Here is a 22,791-nt window from a genome sequence, read left to right on the forward strand (position 1 = left end):
GGCAGGTAGCCCGCGTTGGGGTCTGCAGCGTTCGCAACGGCTGGGCGCCGCGCGGGGCGGGCAAGGGTAGCGGTCCCCGCGAAGGGGTCGCCGGCCCTCGGGGCTGCGCAGCGCACGCCGGTCGTAAATCCCGTGTTGAGGGAAGGGCGGTTTCCCCGCCACGGGGCCCTTGTGCGAGGCGGCGGGCGCAGGGGACTGGCGGGAGCTGCCGCAGCCGTTCGGCGGACCGTGCCTCGCCGGCCACCCTGCTTGCCCGCCCGCGGGCAGCCGCCGCCGTTGCGTCAGGGCCGCTGCTCGTGTAGGTGCATAGGGAGCTGACCAGGTTAAAAATAATGTCTCTTCTCGGGGTTATTTTTATGCTGGGTCGGCCCCAAGGCCTTGGTCCTGCGTGGCGCAGCCCAGCTGAGGGGTGCGAAGGGCGGGGGGAGCACGGTGAGGGAAGCACGGCTGGCTCTGGTGCCGGCGGGAGGCCTCAGGGTAGGGGTGCGGCTCCGACCCCCAGCCTGGCATCAGGGCCACCCCGAAACCTGCGCTAGACCTCTAAATCCCCCCAAAGGGGTGCCCAGCCTTTTTGCCACCATCATCTACCCGCTACTTCAGACGGCCCCCGCAGGACACGTCAGCTGCTCTGGTTTGCGCGCTCAGAACCTTGGCGTCCCCCCCGGCCATTACGTAAGGAGCTTACACGGCTGAGCTGCAGTGGTGGGGCTGGAGGCCTGCGCTGCCCGCCGGGCCCGCTCCCGGGCAGCGGCACGATCGCTCCGAAGGCAGGCCGCGGCAGGCAGGTGAGCAGCTGCACCATTCTTCAGGGCAAAAAAACAAAAAAAAGGCTGTTCTGGGCATAAAGCAGCATGTTGTTTAAACACGGGCACGTAAAGGAGTATGTCAAGTTCCAGAGGCTGCACTCCATGGCTTAGGTGAATAAATCCCTGTGAAGTCAGATTTTAAGCACCTAAGCCCCTTTATGGGTCTGGGCCATAAAGTCAGAGTCACAGAGCATGAACTTCACTCGGATCACTAAAATCACAGCCCGAGTCTTAAGCAGCAGAATCAGCATCTTCTTGCTGCAAAACAAAAATACTTTCTTAATTGATCCTTAATTACATTAGCAAATGTGTACCTCTAGTGTAGTGATAACAGACTGTCTAAAAAAGGGCTTTCCTTACCTCACGCTTGCTTGTTTCTAAGGTTTGCTTTTTCAGACTTAACAGTTTAATAGGCCAAAGCCTTTTTCTTCAGCAAAATAAATCTTAATCACTTGATAATGGTTTTTTTTTTTTACATTTTTTGAGGCCACTCTCATCCCTGCCAGTCATAGGTTTGGGCAATTTCTCCAAGGCAAAGCTGCTTCTCTCGTGCTGCCTGAATCTACCTGACCATCCATCAGTGCATGTCGTTCCCTGCATACCTTCATGTAAGGACGGAAAATGAAATGACATGTAACTATTTGACTATGGAGTTGATTCCACAAAGAAGCACACAAGTGCCCAGTAAGTCTTTTAAGAAGCCACTTAGGTCATCGTGCGTGCTGCCATGTAAACTTTACACGTTTTCCTTCCTTTTCAAGGCCTTTAGGATAAAACCCTCAGTAGTCCTAGACTCCTGTTCATAGTCACGCTATAACCCAGGATGTAAAGTTCTTTGGCTTAATACCTGCTATTAGTCATAGCAAGAGAACAAATACCCTTTCAAAAATGTTAACCTTACTGATAGCATTTGGTAGCCATGAAGTGCTCCTCAGTCACCTGTCTGATTTTTCTCAAATCAGGGCAAATGGGATTTCATTAAAGTGGTCTTACCACATCCCTACCAAATCCAGGGATCCCCTGCATACGTTTTTCCTGAGTTTCTTTCCTTCTATGAGCAGTAGTCATTGTTCTCAGAGCACCTTCACCTCTTTCTACTAATTAGTTTCAAACCAAAAGTCTGCCATGTATACAAATTTACATTCACTTCTCTTGCAGGTCCTCCCAGCTATCCTGTTGTTTTCATAAATGGTGATAATGTCTCAATTTTGCTTCTACTTTTCTGCTTTTATTATTTCAAAATTGGCAATTCCCCTATGCTGCTTTTCACTGTAAAACTTGGGCGATATCTGAGGTTTTACTCTCTTCACGTTCAGGATTTCACTGCCTCTTGTGACACAACCTGCTAAAATGTCTTTTGATGACTCCTTTCTTAAATCCTCATTCATTACCATAGTTGTTTTCTGGCCACCTCACTTTTGCACTTCCTTTCCAAACTGCCAAACCACGGTATAGCTCTGTAGCTTCTTACTGCTCTGATCATGTAGCAGTCGTGAATCTTGCAATGGTTCTTTCCCTTTTCATACAACATTTGAATACCCTGGCCTTACACAGCACAAAAGCCCAACTGTACCTCAGTCCAAGTTTCAACACAGCTCTCTTCAATTTTGTTTCCCCTTCCCTGTCTTTTTTTATCATAGTCCTCGCGCTATTTGAATTGTCTCCAAATCCTCCAGATCTTAAACCTTGAAGATCTTCAAGTTTATCCAACCCAAACCCAAAGTCAGCAGGATTTTGTTGGCTTCACATCCCAAATCTACAAGCATTCTTCTCATACTTAATTGTATCTGTGCAAGAATGTATAGGCTCAGGTAATCAATAAGGTAATCAATAATGTATTAATTCTAGTTCACAGTACAGACAAACTGTGACTGTAACATCACTGCCTTGCTACCAATTCCACTTTCTAAAACGTGGATTTTGTTACCCATAACTAAGGTGCTTGCTGCTCACATAATGTAAATCTAATTTACTTGCTTTTGTAACACTTTATTCTAGGATTTTGAGATGTCCTCTCTCATTTCATTAACCTTAAAGTTTATAAATTATCTGGCATGTGTATTTTCTTTTCTTAGACCTCCTCCTTTGGTGCCAGCACTTTGTTACTTCCTCTCTTCTTTCCCTAGGATACAGGGTATACACACCTCAGAGAGTTCCAGAGTTCAAACTATTCCTGCAGCAGACTATGCAAATTTTGTGACATATGAGAAAGATATCCAGGCCAAGGTCCTAATTCTAGTCTTTAAAGACCACAGGATAAGGTTTGTAGCTGTTCCAGGAGTTGCTTGTGTCTCCATAAGCTGACCACTAACAGGGACAGTAACGCCTTGCCTACATTGAAAAGACCAATTGATTTCATTGTAGAGGGCAGAAGGAGGATTTGGACCTGGGAGGTTCAGCAGTTGAAACAGCTGTTTCTTTGACAGCTGATAGCTGTCATACCAATTTCCATCAAGATTAATTTTAAGGCAGCTCTAATGTAGATGGAAGTGATAATGTAGAGTCAAGGCAGAACCTTAAACTACTGGAAGACAGATAGTGTGAACATAGTGGTGCTTCAGCTCTTGCAAAATAACCAGCTGAAACACATTCCCATTCCAAAAAGGCCAAAGGCTATCATAGCGAGGGATGACACCCTTTGGGTCTGAGAAAGGGCATTTTAGTAAAAGATATTCTGTAATTGATGGAGATCAATTTTGTGACCGACAGGGTACAATGGTTGATTTACCATTTTACAAATGCCAGCCTCTATTAACAACAGCTGCACAATGACCTACTTATAAAACAGACAAGTGAAAATTCCATTTTGGAAGACAGCTGCATAGAAATTAATATTTCTAAATGAATGTGGAGAGCCTAAATACTACTGCCTCAGGCACTTATGCCAGAAAGGTTAAGTGGCACGTTTAATAGATAATCTCTATGATTAATTTATCAGAAAGAACCAAGTGGCTAATTTCCCCTAATTGAAATTTTCTGGCATAATAAAAAATTTTCATATATAATTCTACTTCCATTTAAATCCATTGTACTAACTTATTTTATTATATGAAAGCAATCAAAACTACAGTCTTGAATCCTGCTTTTGTTTTCCACTAATGAAACAAAATACTTGAGCTGCCGCAGAGAAAGTAGTAGAATGGATTCTTCTGAGGACTGATAATAAGAAATGGGACCAGACTTTCAAATCCAGTCCCAGGTTTCAAATACACAAAAAGGAGCCAGATTTGCAGAGTGCTTCACAGCCATCAGCTTTTGGTTTTAGCAGTGGGAGAAACACAAATGCCCATGCACTACAGTGAATTGGGTGGAATAGGGCTCACTCAGATCTGCAAAGAAACGTATTTTTTATGGGATTGGAGCAGGCTTCAGGAAAAAAGCACATAGCAATCTGAAGTCAGGACTGACTGCATCAATGTACTTACTAATTGTGAAATATTTGAGCTGATTGTCTATACCTACATTTTTAGGTATTTCTAATAAATTTAAGTGCCCTAAATTTTTAAGAAAGGGATGGCTTGCAAGGAGAGGTAATCTTTTTACTCAGACTGTGATAGATACAAACTCTTCTTCAGATCTGGCACAGAGAGAGCAAACTTCATGCTAAGGGTAGACAGGAAGAAATTGCTCTGAATTTAACTTTGCTACATAAATCAGTTAAACAATTTGAAGGAAAAAAAGGGTACCTGGCATCTGCAACAGTGGAGGAAACTTGCAAGGAAAGAAGTAATACTAGTCTTATACAGAACAGAGTACAGCAGTTACCCATTTCCTTTGGCCATGAGGTAGTATGTGTGTGGAAAATGTCAATGTATTGTAAAATCAATGTCTCCATTATATCCATGTTTTTTCTGCCCCGTCATTTTTGTTCCTGGGCTTGTCTTTTCAGAATACTTTTTAAGTCTTGATGGTCAGGACAGCAATCACGGGTGGTGATTACTTTGTTTAAGGCTCCCACTGCTAATTCTTTCTATGTTTCATTGCTTGTCTATTGGAATTAATTTCTGTATGTAGTAATTGTTTGGTTGTAGTAATTGTATGGTTCATATAGTCCTCATAAGGACTTTTGGTTCATTAGCTAAAACAAAGTTTTGGAACGTGAATGTTTAGGAAACATGGATATTGATGGATCTTGTGCAGAGGTATCAGATCTTGAATCCACTGTACAGATGCTTGGCACTCCTGAAACTCGTTGCAAAGCATCTCAGCTTGGCAGTGCTGGAAAAGTGAACCTCTACGTGGTTCTCTTGAGGGTTTCCTAATGAGTTGCTGGAACTGGAACTTCACACTCCTGATTCCAGGTCTTGTGCCGTATCTTTTGTACTAAAAAGTATTACCGTTGATTAGATTCATGATATGCAAACACTTCTTGGCTAGAAAGTAGAACTGTGTTTTTAATATGCTTTTTATCTGTTGCAGGTTTTATAGGTTTTAAAACTCATGCAGAGAAATTTTGCAGATTCCACTCCCTTCTCTTTCCCCCTCAGAGGGCTGGGGGGATTCTTAAATATTCCTGCTGCAGACCTGCCTGGTCTTCACAGACTTTGCCCCAAGTAGTACCTTCAGATGCGGAAGAGGGTCTGAACAATCTGGGCCAGAGCTGGGAGCCAGAGGCCCCCTGTCCGGTCCAGCCAGTTCCTCAGCAATGCAGCAGTACACGGCAAATGCCCTGCCAAGGAAACACAGCCTCTCGGAAGCAGAAAATAGTAATAATCTACAGCAAGTCAGTGTGGCAGCTCATCGTCCAAGGCTTTGTAGCAGTTCTTCTGCAGTTTTGCTAAGCAATTACCAACAGATGGCAATACTGCACTGAGTATTCAGTGTCTGCATGTGGTCTTATGGACTTCCCCCTGTTCTTACCAGGGAATTGCAAAATGGTTACTACCTTGTTTTAAGATCCTCTCACAATGATGTCACACAAACATAACCGTTCTGAAAAAAAACTATGAACATCACTTGTTTTGATGATTATATACAGGGGCAGTGCTTTTGAATGCCATCAGTGCTGGCCCATCTCTTTACCCATTGAAGGTAATCGGAAATTCAGTAGTTTCACTGGGGATTCTGTTAATAATCAACATTTTTGAAAGATGTCACCCTTAAAATACTAGAGGTTTGTCCAAAGCACCAAATTCTTTTTTTTTTATATACATTTAAAACTCAAGTTTCAAAAGTTTGAAATCACATTTTTTTTAATAAGGCATCTTTCTTCTTTTAAGAAGTAATTAAGTGGGCCAAAACCGCTGTAACACGGGCATCCTAAGAACATAAATTGTACTATGGTGGGATAAAAATTTCTATGGTGCATAATGGAGATATTTTCTATAAGTTTCTTATTATTACAGATAGCTTTTCATCTATGAAAAAGGGAGCCAGAGTATAAATGAGCATTAAGCCACTGTATTTTAATTACTCGGCATTCTAAAATGGGTAATGGCAATAAGAGTTTAAAACATGGGTAGGAAATGGGCTAACTTTCTCAGAGACACAAAAATTGTCAAACTACAGCTTTTTTATATTAAAATTATATTAGCAATTTTACTAAGTAAAATAATAGTTCTCTGTGATTTAATATATTTATTACTGATCTGGAAAGAAAGCAAAGATCTGAAAAGGGAGCAGTGAAATCTGTAGATGACAGATTATTTATATTAAGGTTAGAGAGGACTAGAAAGAACTTCAAAAGACCCAATTAGACAACATCACATGGGCAGACTGATGGCAAGCAGAACTCAAATTTGATAACTACAAAGTATTGTGCTATGGAAGGGAAGAAGAGGAGTTATTTATATGATTCACAGCATTCTAAAAAAGTGTATCAGCTTAGAAAACAGACTGAGGCCATGTTTAGCTGTGGTCAAAACAAGTAAACAAAATGTTGGGATGCATAAGAAAAGTGATAATAAGTTGAAGAATGTTAGAGGAATCACTATTGATATCTTCAGCTGTAAGAAAGTGTAATGATACGGGCTGCAAAGATCTCAATGAAGGATACTGCAGAACTAGATGAAATTAAAAGAAGGATGAGAAGAATGACCTGGGCCAGGGAAAAGGCAAACTGAAAGATGTTTGGTTTTTACCCTTAAAATGAATCAGGCCTGAAAGGGCTGTGATAAAAAAAAAAACAACCACAAAAATTACAGACTATTACAGAAAAGCTAGATATTGAACTTCAGTTTTTGCCATCCTGTAACAGGAAAACAAGAGGAAATTTGTTGTGAAATGCAAAAATAACAATAATAAAATAAGCATGTATTTATATTACAAAATTTATTGTTCAGGGAAATCACTGAGACCAACAATTTCATAAGATTCAAAAAGAGATTCAATGGTTAGATTATTACCAGTAATACGTGAAAGTAGTGATTTCTTTGAGTAAAAAATTGTGGGAAGTATATGAAAATTCCATGCTTCAGGTTTTTTAACATTCAAAACAGATTTAAGATTAAGTTGATATCTAATATGTACAGCAGATTATTCACTACCTATGTGTCTTCTACACCTTCCTCCAAATCATCTGTTGACAGCTTCTGTTGGAAACAAGACATTAGGCTAAATGTATATTAGCTGAACAATTCCTATACCCACACTGCACAAAATTTCTATTGTGAGTCGTATTCTGCAGTGATCGTATTCTTTAATTATACTGAAATGACAAATAGATTTCAGCAACCCTGTGCAGAGATGCATTTCAATAGACTTAACAGCGGCTTCCTAATTTGCACATTACCCTAGTTATAGCAGGCAACTTTCTGGGGGGAAAAAAAAAAAAAATCAGTGATGCAAACCTTTACCTTCCTGCAGAACAGCCAACAGTGTCTCTGTTCTTTCCTTGAATATGCATCTGCTTCAAATCCTTAAGAACACTGCTTGGCTTCTTAGCTATCATATTTGGGCTCCCAAGTGTCCAACACAAAGCTTCAGGCTGCATTAACATCCTGCTTTGGGTACAACTGAAGTTGTTCAGTCTCTCCCAAAATTGTTCCTGCTCCTTTCAGGCTAACTTGATGGAAGATCCATGGAGATCACTACTGCATAAGCAGTTAACATCTCTGTAAATACCTGATAGGGAATATACATGGAAGAGAACCCCAATCTCATCCTTTCTGAAGAACCTAGTATTTCCATGCTGCACTTCTCAGCCCACAGAATGACTGCAATGCTAACACTTTACATGAATGGTAACTAGTTAATTAACATTTCTTAAAGTCCTGAAACCTCAGATTAATAGTGCTCTGGAGTATAAAGACATAATATTATTTCATTGAGCATTTGTCATTTAAAAAGCTCTATGCCTAAAGCTTTAATCAACTCTGTAAGATGAGAGCAATTTCCTTTTTGTCACATTTGGGTCTCTTGTCTCCGCTAAGATGCACGTGTAGTTAAACTATGTATTTCTTTGGAGAGGAGCACAGGTACTACTGTTTATACGATTGTGGAAGCCAAACCCAACAGTAGAATCCTACACTTGAGAGAGGTGTATAGTTGTTTTAAGAGTTATTTTTAGACGATACGTTTTCCTGAATTTATAAATTGTGACACTGTATCACTTCTATTAGCACAGAAAAAATCTCCTCTTCAGTTAACTATTGTTTTGCTAAAGCTACCAAGTCACAGTGTCTCTAAAATGTCTTGGTTCTAACAAAGACTGCTATTTTTGGTTATATGAAACAATTACTGGCTACCAGATTTAAATCTGTTTTGGTAGCATAGGAATACATTCATCTTGGGTGCAATTCCTCTATATGCAATGGATTTTAACAAGGCAGGAAATTCATTTATAATTTACCATTATGTTATATCAAATACTACAGAAAGCAAGGGTATTCTTTTGAATAATGAGCAAAGAACTATGAATTTTCAGTAATGTCCACTGCTACAGAAATCAGAGCTTTTAATAGTGGTCAAGAACACGTACTTGAGTGGTACAAAATCACTTCAGATATATATGTGACTTGAGTGTAAAATTTCATGGTGTATTGGCTTTGTGTGGCAACGTTTTGGTATGGGGGGGTTACAGGGATGGCTTCTGTAAGAAGCTGCTGGAAGGCTCCCCTGTGCCCGACAGAGCCAATACCAGCCGGCTCTAAGATGGACCCACTGCCGGCCAAGGCCAAGCCAATCAGCGATAGTGGTGACGCCTCTGTGATAACATTTTTAAGAAGGAAAAAAAGTTGCTGGGACAGAAACGGCAGCTGGAGAGAGGAGTGAGAACATGTAAGAGAAACAACCGTGCAGACACCAAGGTCAGTGAAGAAGGAGGGGGAGGAGGTGCTCTAGGCGCCGGAGCAGAGATTCCCCTGCAGCCCATGGGGAAGACCATGGTGAGGCAGGCTGTCCCCCTGCAGCCCATGGAGGTCCATGGTGGAGCAGATCTCCACCTGCAGCCCGTGGAGGACCCCACGCCGGAGCAGGTAGGTGCCCGAAAGAGGCTGTGTCCCTGTGGGAACCCCGTGCTGGAGCAGGCTCCTGGCAGGACCTGCGGACCCATGGAGAGAGGAGCCCACGCTGGAGCAGGTTTTCTGGCAGGACTTGTGACCCCGTGGGGGACCCATGCTGGAGCAGTGTGCTCTTGAAGGACTGCATGCCGCGGAGGGGACCCATGCTGGAGCAGTTCGTGAAGAAGTTCGTGGAGGACTGTCTCCTGTGGGAGGGACCCCACGCTGGAGCAGGGGAAGAGTGTGATGAGTCCTGCCCCTGAGGAGGATGAAGCGGCAGAAATAACGTGTGATGAACTGACCATAAACCCCATTCCCCGTCCCGCTGTGCCGCGGGGGGGGGGGGGGGGGGGGGTAGGTAGTGAATCCGGGAGTGAAGCTGTGCCCGGGAAGAAGGAAGGGGTGGAGGGAAGGTGTTCTGAGATTTGGGTTTATTTCTCATTACCCTACTCTGGTTGATTGGTAATAAATTGAGCTAATTTTTCCCAAGCTGAGTCTGTTTTGCCCGTGACGGTAATTGGTGAGTGATCTCTCCTATCCTTATCTCGACCTACAAGCCCTTTGTTATATTTTTTCTCTCCCCTGTCCAGCTGAAGAGAGGGAGTGATAGAACGGCTTTGGTGGGCACCTGGCGTCCAGCTAGGGTCCACCCACCACATGTGGTCAATTGGCAATTGTGCCATAAACATTAATATAGGGACACAACTGAAAATGTTGTCCACAGTGACAGGCCCCGTGCAATAGTTGTTTTCAAGCTGCAGGTGACACTATGGAGCAGCAGACTGCTTACTTGGACTCCAGTTTGGTGTCCATGCAAAAATCTTTCTCTCTTGCAAAAGACCTCTGGCTAAAAAGATATTACACAGCAGAAGACTGTTATTCAAGCATCATCATCTGGCTTAGCACATAGCATCAAGAACATTACTGCATGTACAGCGCAAGCAGCAGCGAACTCTGAGGCTGAGGGCATGGTGGGATTGCCCCTTTCAAAAGCAGCCGAGATTTCTGCTCGATCAGAAAGACTGCATGATGATGGCCTGCAATCGTCCAGGTTCCAGTGGCTACACAAAAGCAGCTCTGAGCACATGTATTCTTTTCATGTATTCTGGGAAGCCAACTGTATGCAGAAAAATCTGCTTTTTTTGTGTAATCAATACTGACAGGTAGATTTCTTCTGAAGTATTTTTAGACATTACATATAAACTTCACCCAGTCTCTTGAAATTCAGTGTTTCTTGCCCTTTACAAGCAGAGAAGCTGAAATAAGATTTTTACTCTGAAAAGTGACTGGAAGAACAGCAATGGTGCCTCCTCTGATTTTTATCTTACATTCAGTTTACAATTTCAATAAAGATCTATTTACTAGTTTTCACCTCAGCCCATTTAATATTAAAAGTTACTATTGCTGACTTCAATATGAAAATGACTAGAGATTCAGGAAGCACAATTAATAACTCTGCTAATGATGCAATGGCCAAGAAGCTTACTCTTTCATAACTACTTTAGTGGTGTCACACTAATAAGACAAATGGGCAGGAAAAATAATTATCTAAAAAAGAAAGCAAGCAGATTTTTTTTCATGTAGAAGGATAGCGAAGTTGTTAAATTATGTGTACTTTCTGACTTTACTTTATATTCACAGTAAAAGCACTTGCCAAGTTCACAGAGGAAATCATTGCACAAGCCTGGTTTACAGGTCTGTGATCGAGCCATCATTGTCTCTTGTTTTTGTAAGGTAAGCCAATCAGTTAGGTAAAATATGGTTCCACTGAAAACAATGGGAAATTCATTTTGATGTTAGTGGAATTATGTCAGTTCCCATAACTATTACTTTTTCAGGTAATTGTTATATTCATTATACATTATATTAGCATTAAATATTAATTATTATAATTATATGTAATTATAATTATATAAATATTACACATTGTACTTATTTTGCACGTATACTATACAATAGAGAGGAAAGGTCTTAAAACATACTATTTAGAGAAAATGCTACGTATTTCCAGATGGAAAGTACTTTTCACAATGGAAATGGTTTAATACAGACATTTAAGTTACTTTGGTTTCTAGAAAAATACAGTTTTTGCAGTCATAGGGTCTGATCTACTCCTGTTAAGTTTAACACAAAGATTGCCGCTCATCTTAAAAGCAGTTGAACCAAGCTCTTGGAATATATTCTTTAAAATATGCTTACTTCTTTAAATGTTCATTATTGCTTCAGTGAACAGCGTACATGTCTGAGGATAGGTATTTGCAGCATCAAACAGGAGGTGACCTTAACTGTTTTGGTCATGTGCATATTAATTCAAAGTTCTAGCAAATTCCCTATGTATGATTTTTCGATTGTAAGTCAAGTCCCTAATGGGAAGCAAAGACAGCTTTGAAGTACCATTCACATGTAATTCTTGGCAGCTGACCCACTAAAGTAGAGTTTTGAGACTCGTGCTTTGCACTGCTATCATTTCTGCAACTAGTTTCCTTCCTCCCCTCTCAGTGGGGCTCCTGCTGGGAATGTAACACACATCAGTGGAGTAAGCAGTGATGTGCCAGTCTGCATCTGCTACAAACCAGCCTAAAAATAAAACCCAATTGGACAATGCCATTTGGTGTACAGCAGCACATAGTCTAGTAACGTAAACCAGGCTGTCAGCAAAGATAAATGATTGTTCAGCTACATGCCAAACAAATCTTGGGATCCTAAAAAAACCCAGAAACAATCCTTTGATATTCATTTAGAAACTTAATCTCTCAAGATTTATTATCATTGCAATTTAATGAATTTGCATCAGTGAAAGCATAATGAGAATGTCTCATCAAAATTTACTATTAATATTTTAAGAAATCAGCCCATCTTGCAGCTTGTTTCAGTTCAAGGAAGTTCTCTGGTAATGTAGATTTTGTTTTAGAAAATGTCTACCCTTCAGGTTGACATTTTTTCCTGTGCATATTAGATGAGCCCAATTCTTTTGCCAGTATCTCTTTAAAATCCCAGTTCTGTAGACTGAATCTTTAAAAAAAGATCCACGTTTATGTTGTTCTTTCTACAGATTCTGTTTGAAATACCTGCCTGTATTTTTTTGCTTGTGTCTATTTTCAGACTCCTTGAATTTAAAAGCGTATATGGTCATACAGAGAGCACAAATGACTACAATGCAAATAATTGCAGGCTCTTAAATTACAGATACAACTTTGTACCTCATCCTTCATGCTACCATACAATTTGCAGGGGGAAAACTCTCCAGATCTTTGCATTTTTGAGGTTTTCAAATTCCTGTTGAATTGGATTTTGAGGATATTTACAAATGTTATTCTTAATTCATAAATTGCTGACCTTGAAACAAATGCCCACATTTATTTTATGTAAAATGGGAGTGCAATTAGACACAGAATGGAATCATATTAACTGCAGGTCTTGGGCCTTCAATGAGATCTACATGTAAATGGATCTCACTGCAAGATCAGCCCCATGATTTTTAAAATCATTAAGTAAAAACAGGACCGAAGCTAACAGGCTTTAAATATCTTTTGTTACTGCTACTATAGTTATAGCTCAAAATCCCCAAATTACATGTATACCATTGTACAGCTGGAGAAATGAGCTTTACAAAGATTTCTGCTTATATATTTTCAGAAAAATGATTACACACTCTTAAAAACATAGGGTATAAAACCACTACAGATTTAACTTCATTCTTATTATGTACTGTGCTGGTTTGCCAATTCTACATGCGCAAAAACCACGAGAGAGAGTCCCCCAAAGTATTATGAGCTTGATTTTCTCAGGAAACCACCATTCCTAGAATTATGAGATGGAGCAAAACATGAAGTTGCATGGAACTTGCAATCAGAAGGCCAAAATTAGCAACTCTGAAGACTGTCAGTATGTTACTTAATCCATGAGGAGAAAAACACAACTCCTATCAGGGAAAAATGTGCCTAATCCCCAAATCCCACTTTTCTGAAACCACCATTGGGATCACCCTGTGTACATAGTCAAGAGTTTGTTAGTTGGCATAGGGGTCAAACGCGCATGTTTGTGGGCAGTTGTTTCAGGAAATAGCAAATCATGCTATCTCAACAACTTTACAGATTATTTGTTCTCTAGAAACAATATTGAGTAGATTGGGGGATAGATGTGCATGTTGTACAGTTTAACTTAAGAGCACAGTAATAGAAGTTTTTTCACTAGTTTTATGATTATTATCTGATACAGTCTCTATGACAGGACAGAATTGTCTTCAAATTTGTACAGAAGAGAAAGTATTTAGATCTGCATTGTGTCCCCAACTCAGAATGCTATTTATAAGGCCTGATGCTACTGCAGTTTATTTACCATCTTCTATTTGTAGCCTTTGGTATGGTAAAAAACAAAGATAAATATGGCAAAACAACTCTGTGTATTTTTATTATCTCAATCTTTGTAAAAATAGGCAATTCATTTATTTCTCACAATATCTGTGGTAACAATTAAAGGTAAGACAAATACATGTGTGTACCTGTGCATGTACGTATGTGTTTCTTGGCATGTTTTAAGGTTGTCTTTGAGCTGGATAGAAAGTGATTACAGCTAGCATTAGTGAAATATGAAAAATGATGGGCTTATAAATCTGTATTACCTTTATTTCATATTGAGGCAGCATGTATTTAGCTTGCTTAGAGGAAGCTAAGCATAAGCTACTTTATTGTGATAAATTCACAATAGGGTCCCTTACTAATTAGTTCCCTTACTAATTAGGTTTTTTATTTCCTATACGACTATGCATTTCAATCTCTTTTCTTCTCCTTTTTCTTTTATGCTAAATTGAACATCTGTCAACTACATCACCATGTCTGAAATATTCTCCCATTAAAAAGGAAAAAGAGTATACTCTATATCTTATTATTTATTGCCTTCTCATCTTCCAACTCTTGGAATTACAAAGATCCTTGAGATGTATACACAGTGTGTTGACACTCAATACCACTGTCAAAGCTTATCTTTGAAAGATCTATATCATATCATTTCCTCACTCTAACTCTTGGAATTCCAAAAGAAAAGTAACATATGCAAAATCCAACAACAGAAAACAACTGATGTATAGAATTTGTATGGCCTACAGATTGCTTTACTAGTCCCTTATCTTTTAGTAACTGTTGGCTTGATATTGTGCCTAAAAGGATCTGAAGTATGTATATTTGGGTTACAGTATCTTGATTCATCAGTGTGAAATTAAAAAAATGCACTTGTAGGTACTGTTTATCTGCTTTTTTGAATTATTTAGCAGTGCACACACAAAGCTGAAAATCTTTCTTCCCCTCAAACCTCAGCTGTCAGTTGCTACCACAGGGCTGTTGTCTCATGGTCCCTCATGCTGACAGATATGACAACTCACACAAGAGTTGCATAATGAATATGTGCAGTTCTTGTGGGACTGATGTTTTGTTTCCTGCCTCTCACACCAGCGAGAACTGTGATCTGATAGTCTGATACAGACGTGGTAGCTTTTATACCTCCTTTTACAATAGTGCCATTGATTAGATGTTATGCAAAAGAGCTGGGAACCACAACTATCCATTTCAACAAAGCTACACACAACTTGGATTAATGACAGATGAATCGGGACCTTTGGAGCCAAATGACAATAGAGAGGTTTGCCTGTGCCTCTTGAAACAAGGCAGACATAGCAATTGAGATAGGGTATGCAAAGAGCACCTTTAACTAGCCCACTCGTACATAAAGGGCATCTATCTGCCTTAGATGCCCTGGTGCATTTGGAAGATGGTGAAGGATCTAAAATTATTGTGGGATGCCAGAGAAGTAATTTCTGGTAGCCCTTAAACTTCAGGCAAATTAATACCCAACTGAGGAATTTCTGGGCTGTGAAAAAGACAACAGTAGACTAAACCATAAATGGTGTGAGACCTGCTCCTGCATCCTTGGCACGCATCCAGCAGTGCAGGATATTCGTATCTAATAACACAGCCAGTTGTGTCCCATTTTGGCTGAGGAAGTTTAAAAAGCAAGCAAACAAACAATCACTGGGCACCGTATCATCAGCTTTAGTTTAACGATGAGGAGAGTGAGCTCATCCTGTTCAAACCTGTCAGATTTGTCAAGGAGAACAAGGCCCAGGTAGTGGACTACAATGCAGGCAAACCCAATACACTCTTGACAGCAGTTACAGAGAAAGTATGAAAGCACTAGAAGCTGACTAAACAAATCAAGAACCTGAAACCAGCCACTGAGGTAAGCTACGAAGTTACAGCCAGAGGAAAATGGTACTCAGCCAATCAAGCATTGCTAGCTGCACTGGTCCCTTGGAAAACAGATGAGACTGGGTTGCCAAGTTTTAGTAGATAAGTCCCACTCTTCTCTGTCAACATCCTGAATATCTTCTCAAGCATAGGACAGACAGGTGACCAAAGCTCTATCGTGGCCAAAGACTAGCTCATAGGCATCTCGCATTTCATGATGTCACCAGGGGACCTGGACTGGTTTGGATAGGACACCCAAAGAGGCTCTGTATTGAGGGGTTTAGCAAGAGTCATTGATGAAGGAAGCTTTGTCAGTCTCGTATTTTGTTGTTCCTGAGAAATGCCTTCCTGTAAGTGGATTACTTAAATCCCAATCCCAGTCAGGGCCTTTGAGTATTTCTGTAATTAATGAAGAAATTCTAGAGAAAAGACTAGTTCATTCACGTGTCATGCCTGCATCATCAGATCACAGCTTTACCTACTATACTTTTCTGTACGTTATCAAGTAATTTAGCAAAGTTTCAACCATGAGATATTGGCTTACATGTTTCTCTGTTATCCTTCTGTTTGACCTACTTTCATAATTCCATGTTCTCAATTACAAAATTACTCCTTATTTGGCAGTTTTCCACAATACAAAATAATCTGTATAGGCAAAAGGTAATAACAGTACCACTAAGGCAGTTGAAATTAAATTGCCTTTGTTACAGTGCCCTAACAGAAACTAAGGCAGTGCAATAGCATTTGGTCCCCTGTACAGTCCACCTGCAACAATCCTCTGTTGCAGGAACTACCACATGGAAATTCTTTAAAACTACCACTTAGGCTTCTTTCTAGACCACTTTAAATATTTATATATATTTATAAACATATATATAATTTTTTGTGTATTTATATAAACATAAGTTAAAATAAATAATCTAAAATTCACCATTCATATGGTAGCATGTTTAGTATAGACTATTAAAATAAGAATTATATGTCCAATATAAGACACTTACTAAAAAAGTCAAATTCTGTTATCTGAAACATACATAACACCTTATTGCAATCAGTTGTACAAGGTAACAAAACATAATTTGGCAGGTAGCCTCTAATTTCAAACATTTAGTAGAAAGGATACTATTTTTCTATACCTGTTTATAAATTTTCTAGAATTAATTCTAAATTTTGTTTCACCACTTCTTAAATAGTGTGTAGACTCTATTATATTAGAAGCCCTAAATGCCCTATTAGTAAGTTGGGTCAATTACATAGAATTACATTTTACTCTTAGTCACAACTTTACAATGGAATATACTTAAATGCCATATTCATTTCTAAGTAAAAAAAAAAATTAAAAAAATCGGTCTAGTTCTCATTCACACATTTACAGCGTATCTCTTTTTTAACGATCTTCTAAGATCTAGTATTATAAAAGGTCAACAACAGTTCTTCCTGTCTCACAAATATTCTCTCAACACTTCCATATTTGCTGCATACTTTGAACAGTTCTAAGCCAACTGCTAATGGCTAACTAATAATGAATTAATAATCATGTGCTACTCATCAGAATAAAATTTTTAAATATAAAAAACTTCTCCAGTATTTAGATGGCCATGCAAACTATTTTACCACAGCTGGCTGAGAAGTACATTTTTGTGGTTTTGCAAGCTGATTCCTTTTTGTGAAAGTTTTCAAGAAAACAAGCAAAATGAGATCCCAGACATCTGAATCACCAGACGTTAAAAAAAATTATACATATGTTTAAGTAGTTGACTTCCTAACGCAAAAATATGACAAGCCAATGACCATTTTGTGCATGCAGTTGGGAGTACTCCACTCCTGTGCCCACCTAGCTGGTTACAACAGGCAAAGAATTTATTTCAGAGTCTAGTCCTCCATTTCAGCACAACTGGAAGGCAGTTTTTTAAGCAGAATAGCAATTTAAAAACAAACACATCTTCTCCTTCATCTCTGGACTAGGGACACTGACCTTCGAAATATCTGAAATTCTTCCACTGCCTGTAAACAAAAATGGACTGCAGGCAGTCATGATCATATGTCACTCTTACAAAACATTCTTACTCGTTGGCTACTTTTTGGAAAGGTTATTTGCTGTCAATCAAGTGACAAGTTCTGCTTATAATAATGGTGATGACATCAGACCTGTAGAAGAGAAGATTGGTATGGGGAGTCTAAATATATAAACTAGAAGGTCATGGGACACATCCAACGTCAATTGAAGTCAATGGCCTCCATTCACTTCAACCAAAACTGGACTGATGCACGTAGGGTTAAGAGATTTATATATACATATATATTTATTTTACCTATAGCCAGTATCATTGGCTTGCAGCCTAGGATTTTTTAAGGTGACCTGAATCTTTGGTTTGTCTGACAAGAAAAGGTGATTGTCCCTATTTTTATTTTTAGGTGGCCATATATAGACAGTTATGTTCACTCTTTCCAAAGTGGGACTTGCCCTGTGGAGGCAACGGGCAAGAATTTTTCCAAACAGCAGGCTGGGGGCTCTAGCCACGCATTTCTTTTGCCATTTGGTAGTGTTTACAAAGAAGCTGGGCAAGAGGCCAATTCTCATTTTAAGCCTCAGGTTGGACACAATGGTCGGTCAATGTACTGAGGGGTATAAAGCATAGGTCAGCAGTTTTCCTGTCAGGCAGCAAATAACTAAATTTCACTTGTCTGAAATAGGATTTTAGTTGTCCACGGCTGCAGGACAAAAGGACTGTTCTCACCCTGACAGCTGGAATGGATGATTTGTGAAACGTATTTTTAGAAGTCTTATTTGCCTACGTGTATGCCTGCATTGTCAAACATTCAGACAGCAAGAGCGAGTTAGGCTATAAGCCACGAGGACTGTGACATACTGTAAAAACTGTAAAATATATCTAGATCTAAACTCGCATTTTCATTACTTCTCACCCTCCAACTGGAAATATACAGTGCAAATATTAATGCAACACTACTGCTGTTCTTCCTGTACTTCAACATACTATCACTACAGCATTCACAGTAATTAGTAACCACAAAGAGAAAATCACTGCTGATACAATAGGACATTAGTGATCAAGTCTGTTTTCCAAAATATCCCTGTTTTTCCCCACATTTTCTTTTCCTAAACATATCTCTATCTGATTAACAGAAACAACAACCTCTTGTAAATTAGCTTTTTCCTTTAACAAGACAACACACTCTTGAGGGATTTTATTACTAACATTCATCCTCCTAATCTTACCCCACACCTTGCTGATATGCATATCCTTATTAACATGTGCACATGGCTATTGTGCCAGTGCTGCTTTTTTTCCAAGGTAATGACTTCTTCCTCCTACAGCCCATGACATCAAGTTGCACTCACAATACATTTCAAAGCTGGTTTCCTCTCTCTCTAAACAACATTGTTACATTGTTTTGTTTAAACAGTGCACTGATTTCCTTCCCTTCCTAATCAGTGGGGGTCTTGGAAAGCACTTTTCACATATATGTAACGTCAATAGGAAAATCATAAATATAACTGAATACATCTATTCTATGCTGATTTACATATGACTTAATGAAATAGTTAACCATACTACCATCTTTCAAAATATTTAGAATTCATAAAATAAAAAAATAGAATATTCAGTATAAATATAGCATTATAAGCATTCAGGAAAATAATTTTAATGTACAATGTCACAACAGATATCTACACTACATATTTTCTAGTCCTTAAGAGTTTCCTCTTTATTCTGCATTGTTTATTATGCACTTCTGCTGAACCGAATGTTTTCATACTCTGTTCATATTAAGAAGTGTGAACTTCCTATTTATTTTTCAGTCTGTCTTAAATTCCTACCATCTGGTGAAGACATATTAGCTTTAAGGCTAGGATTCTTACCAGTCTTCTGTACCTTTATGCTCTTATCTATAAACTTCATCTGTAACAAATTTCAAATGAAATGTCTGATCTTTAGAGACAGTTATGTGTTAAAAGTTGTTATACAGCACTGTAAAAAAATTATAATAATATGTAAATAAATCCAACAAGTCAAGATAAAAAATAAGGTTATTGTGTGTAACTCCACTGTTAGTGTTGACAGAACCAAATTCTGCACAGATCCACTGAATGCAATTAAATCACTAGTCTAAGAAAATACAGAGCAGATCTGGACACCTCCTGATAGTGTGAAAGAACATGTTCGTGCACTGTATTGAACTGTAGGACTAGGTCTGTAGAACAAATTTCTGCCTGTGAATACAGTATGCTTTAGTCAGCATGGCTTATGTAGTTTTGGGATCTATTGGAACGACTGCATGTTGGTAAAACACATAGCACTATTAGAAAAAGTTCTGGTGGACGGCCATCAGCTAGTGCAGTATAATTTGCCACCTATTCATCAGGGCAGGAGATTATTGTGATCTTGTAAGCACTGTATCATGCTATTCATATGCCCAAGAACTGCAAGGTACGTGGCTTGGAGAGCAGAAGGGTTTCTGGAAAGGAGAACAGTTTGCAGGTGGGAAATGTCAATAGCTCACCAGGGATTCTAGATTTCTTTTTCAACAGGCCTGGACAGGACATGCCACAAGACTCAAGTGTGAGTGGTAATGTTTGCCTTAGTAACTCCTGATGGTTTGCTTCTTCCTACAACAGTCCCCAGCACTGCTCTGCGCTGCTTATGTGACACAACCTCAGCACAAGAGCAACACTTGAGCTCCTGGAGAGCTGCTTGCAGCTAAAAAGCTCCAGACTGGCCACCCTGCTTCCCAAGGATAGGAAATATAAGTATCCCTAAAAATACATGTCTGTTTGTGTGTATCAATCTCTCTCTTCATTCCTTAAAAACCCCCTAAACAACACAAAAACAAAAAAAAGGAGGCATTTTGTGGGCTTTTTTGGTTTACTTTTAAGGTGTAGCCTCAGTATCTGGCCTGGGAGGAAGGAAAATCCATCCCAGTATTTTCTTTTCTCTTTCCCTTCCTCTTCAGCTCCTTCGAACTTCCTTTACACTCAGTTTTTCTACTTCATACCTATGCTTCCTTCCAACCAAAAACTTGTTGAAACCTCATCAGAGTCTTTTTTATCTTTTCTAAAATGTTTCATCTATCATTTAGTTAAAAGTGAAAAAAAAAAAAAAGAAAAAGAAAAAAGGTACTTTCTCCAGCCCTTTATTGCACTCTTCCAGTACAAAGAATACTCCGACACCCCTCTCTCTTGAAGGAGCCAACAATATGACAGCCTTCTGTTCCCTTGTGTGCTTTCCAAGTACTTCCCAGGTATCTCTTAATTTGAGGACTAAATCTACTAGGAAGAGACATGCTTAGTAGACAAGCAAGAATCAGAAAAGTTCGGAGGGAACGCACTGATGAGAAGCCCAGTCTGCCAGCAACCATCTGTTACAGAGAAGGAAACAAAGCCACAGATTGCTCCTAGGCAGCTCCCCACAGACACTACTTGAGGACTATTTCTAGCTTGTGGCTAGAAGGTGTCCAATAAATTGACAATTTCACTTCTTCCCACAGAGTTTTCTGATTAGCAGCACTGGAACTGGTGGAAATTACTGTTATTTTCACTTTATTAGTATCATATCCAAGTGTGTGGGTTTGGTTTTTTGGGGGGGGGGGGGAATTAGAGCCAGATGATTGGATGCTTAGCCCTGTAGACAAAATTTTTGCTTACATATATTCCAACAATTTTTAACTACTCTCCTACTATTACACATTACCTTATTTTCTACCTTCTAGCAGACATTTCTGTATGTTACTAAATGCTTGTTCCATTTAAAATGTAAGATTCTAAATAAGCCCTGGAAATAAAAAATAATCACTTTCTACTAAGAAAGACAGGATTAACAGAAGACTATTTCTATGGAAATAGGATTTGAAAATGCATCGTACCGCGCAGCAAACTTTCTGTATAAAATCTGCATTAAGCCTGAGAAATAATAACAAACCAGTTTAAACTCACACAGCAAAGCCATCATAGACCAGGCCTGTTTCTGAACAATTCCTAAAGCTGGTAGCACCACGGCATTTATGTCCAAGGGATCAATTCGAGATAATTTTTGTGCAATTTACCTAATTCCCAAATAAATCCATTTAACAGCAGTGTTGAATTCTGCAGTTTCTCCAGCCAGCGACTTTGAACAGAAGAGGAATACAGTACTTTGCAGGTGCCACTGGCCATCTCTATCACAAATTGCTCTACTGAGGAAGGACCCTGCACCTGACCACAAAACAACAGAACGGGACACCTCATTATTTTAAGCACGTATGAAATATTCAGTGATTATTTTTCCCCCCTTCTCCCCTTTTCTTCTGCCTGGCCGTCCCTCACCCTCGTTCTCCCGCACGCCTCACAGCCGGGCCCTGTCCTGGGCGGTCCCTGTCACCCCCTCACCGGGACAACACCGCCGCCCCCCCCCCCCTCCCCGCCTCATCTCACCTCACCCCCCCGTGCTCCCCGCCGGCACCTCCGCCCCAGGGAACCCCCGGTGCCGCCGCCACTGCCCGCCCCTTCTTCCTCCTCCTCCTCCTCCTCCTCCTCCCCGCCATCGCCTCCCGCCCGCCGCCCCCTGCCCTTCCCTCACCCCTCAGCCGGCGGCCGCCCTCTCCCGCCTTCCCCTTCCCGCTGTCACTCGCGGCTCCGCCCGCCCCCTCGCCCGGCCCCTCCCCGGCGCCCGGCGGAGGAGCCGCCGTTTCCGGAGTACACAGAGCGGGGCTGGCCGTGCGGCGGGGGCTGTTGCGGGCAGGTGAGTGAGCGCCGCCGCCGCCGAGCCCCGGCTCCCGCCGACCGGCCTTTCCCCGGGCGAGGGCTGTCCCCAGCCGCTGCCCGCGGGAGGCCGGCACCAGCCACGCAGCCCGCCCGGCGGGGCCCTGGCGGTACGAGGCACCGGGCTGGCATGGACGGCGTTACCGCCGCTCCTCCCTCCCCGGGCGCCGGGGAGGGGGGGGGGGGGGGGACGACGGACGGGGCGCGGAGGAGGGCGGCCAGCGCCCTGCGGCCGCTCGGGGGAGCCCCCTGGGCCGCGGCGGGGGGCGCCGGCAGGGGCTGGGGAGGAGCCCCGGCCGGGGGGAGGGCGGCGGCGGTGCCCCGGGGCGCGGCCCTGGGGTTGTCGCCGCGCTCCCGCGGCGGGGCCGGGCTGGCCGTGTGGCGGCGGGGGCAGCCTCGGCGCGGCGCGGGCGCGCAGCCCGGGGCGGTGGCGAGGCTGCGGCCGCCTGCCCCCCACCCGCTGCCACCCCCCTTCCCGCCGCCGTGACCAGTGTGCGGGCAGCCCGGGGAGCGCGGCGGGGGCTGGGACTGCGCCTGCGGGAATTCCTGCG

General features: G+C 41.3%; 1 protein-coding gene and 1 long non-coding RNA gene across 3 annotated transcripts in view; one reads left to right on the forward strand and one right to left on the reverse strand.

Annotated features, from left to right (window-relative positions):
* Positions 1-3,711: 3,711 nt before the first annotated feature.
* Positions 3,712-22,112, reverse strand: LOC128145504 (uncharacterized). The gene is made up of 3 exons (XR_008236496.1): positions 22,059-22,112; positions 21,547-21,694; positions 3,712-5,475 (listed from the first exon to the last, which is right to left on the reverse strand). It is a non-coding gene; the product is annotated as an uncharacterized LOC128145504 (long non-coding RNA).
* Positions 22,113-22,791, forward strand: part of GARRE1 (granule associated Rac and RHOG effector 1) — a 62,869-nt gene continuing 62,190 nt past the window's right edge. Inside the window, exon 1 of one of the 2 annotated variants that reach the window (XM_052795691.1) lies at positions 22,113-22,220. The gene's annotated coding sequence lies outside the window, so the exon portion shown is untranslated. The remainder of the gene's footprint in view (positions 22,221-22,791) is intronic. The other variant, XM_052795692.1, reaches the window with a different exon arrangement.

The sequence above is a fragment of the Harpia harpyja genome, chromosome 9, assembly GCF_026419915.1.
Source record: "Harpia harpyja isolate bHarHar1 chromosome 9, bHarHar1 primary haplotype, whole genome shotgun sequence".
Classification (NCBI taxonomy): Eukaryota; Metazoa; Chordata; class Aves; order Accipitriformes; family Accipitridae; genus Harpia; species Harpia harpyja.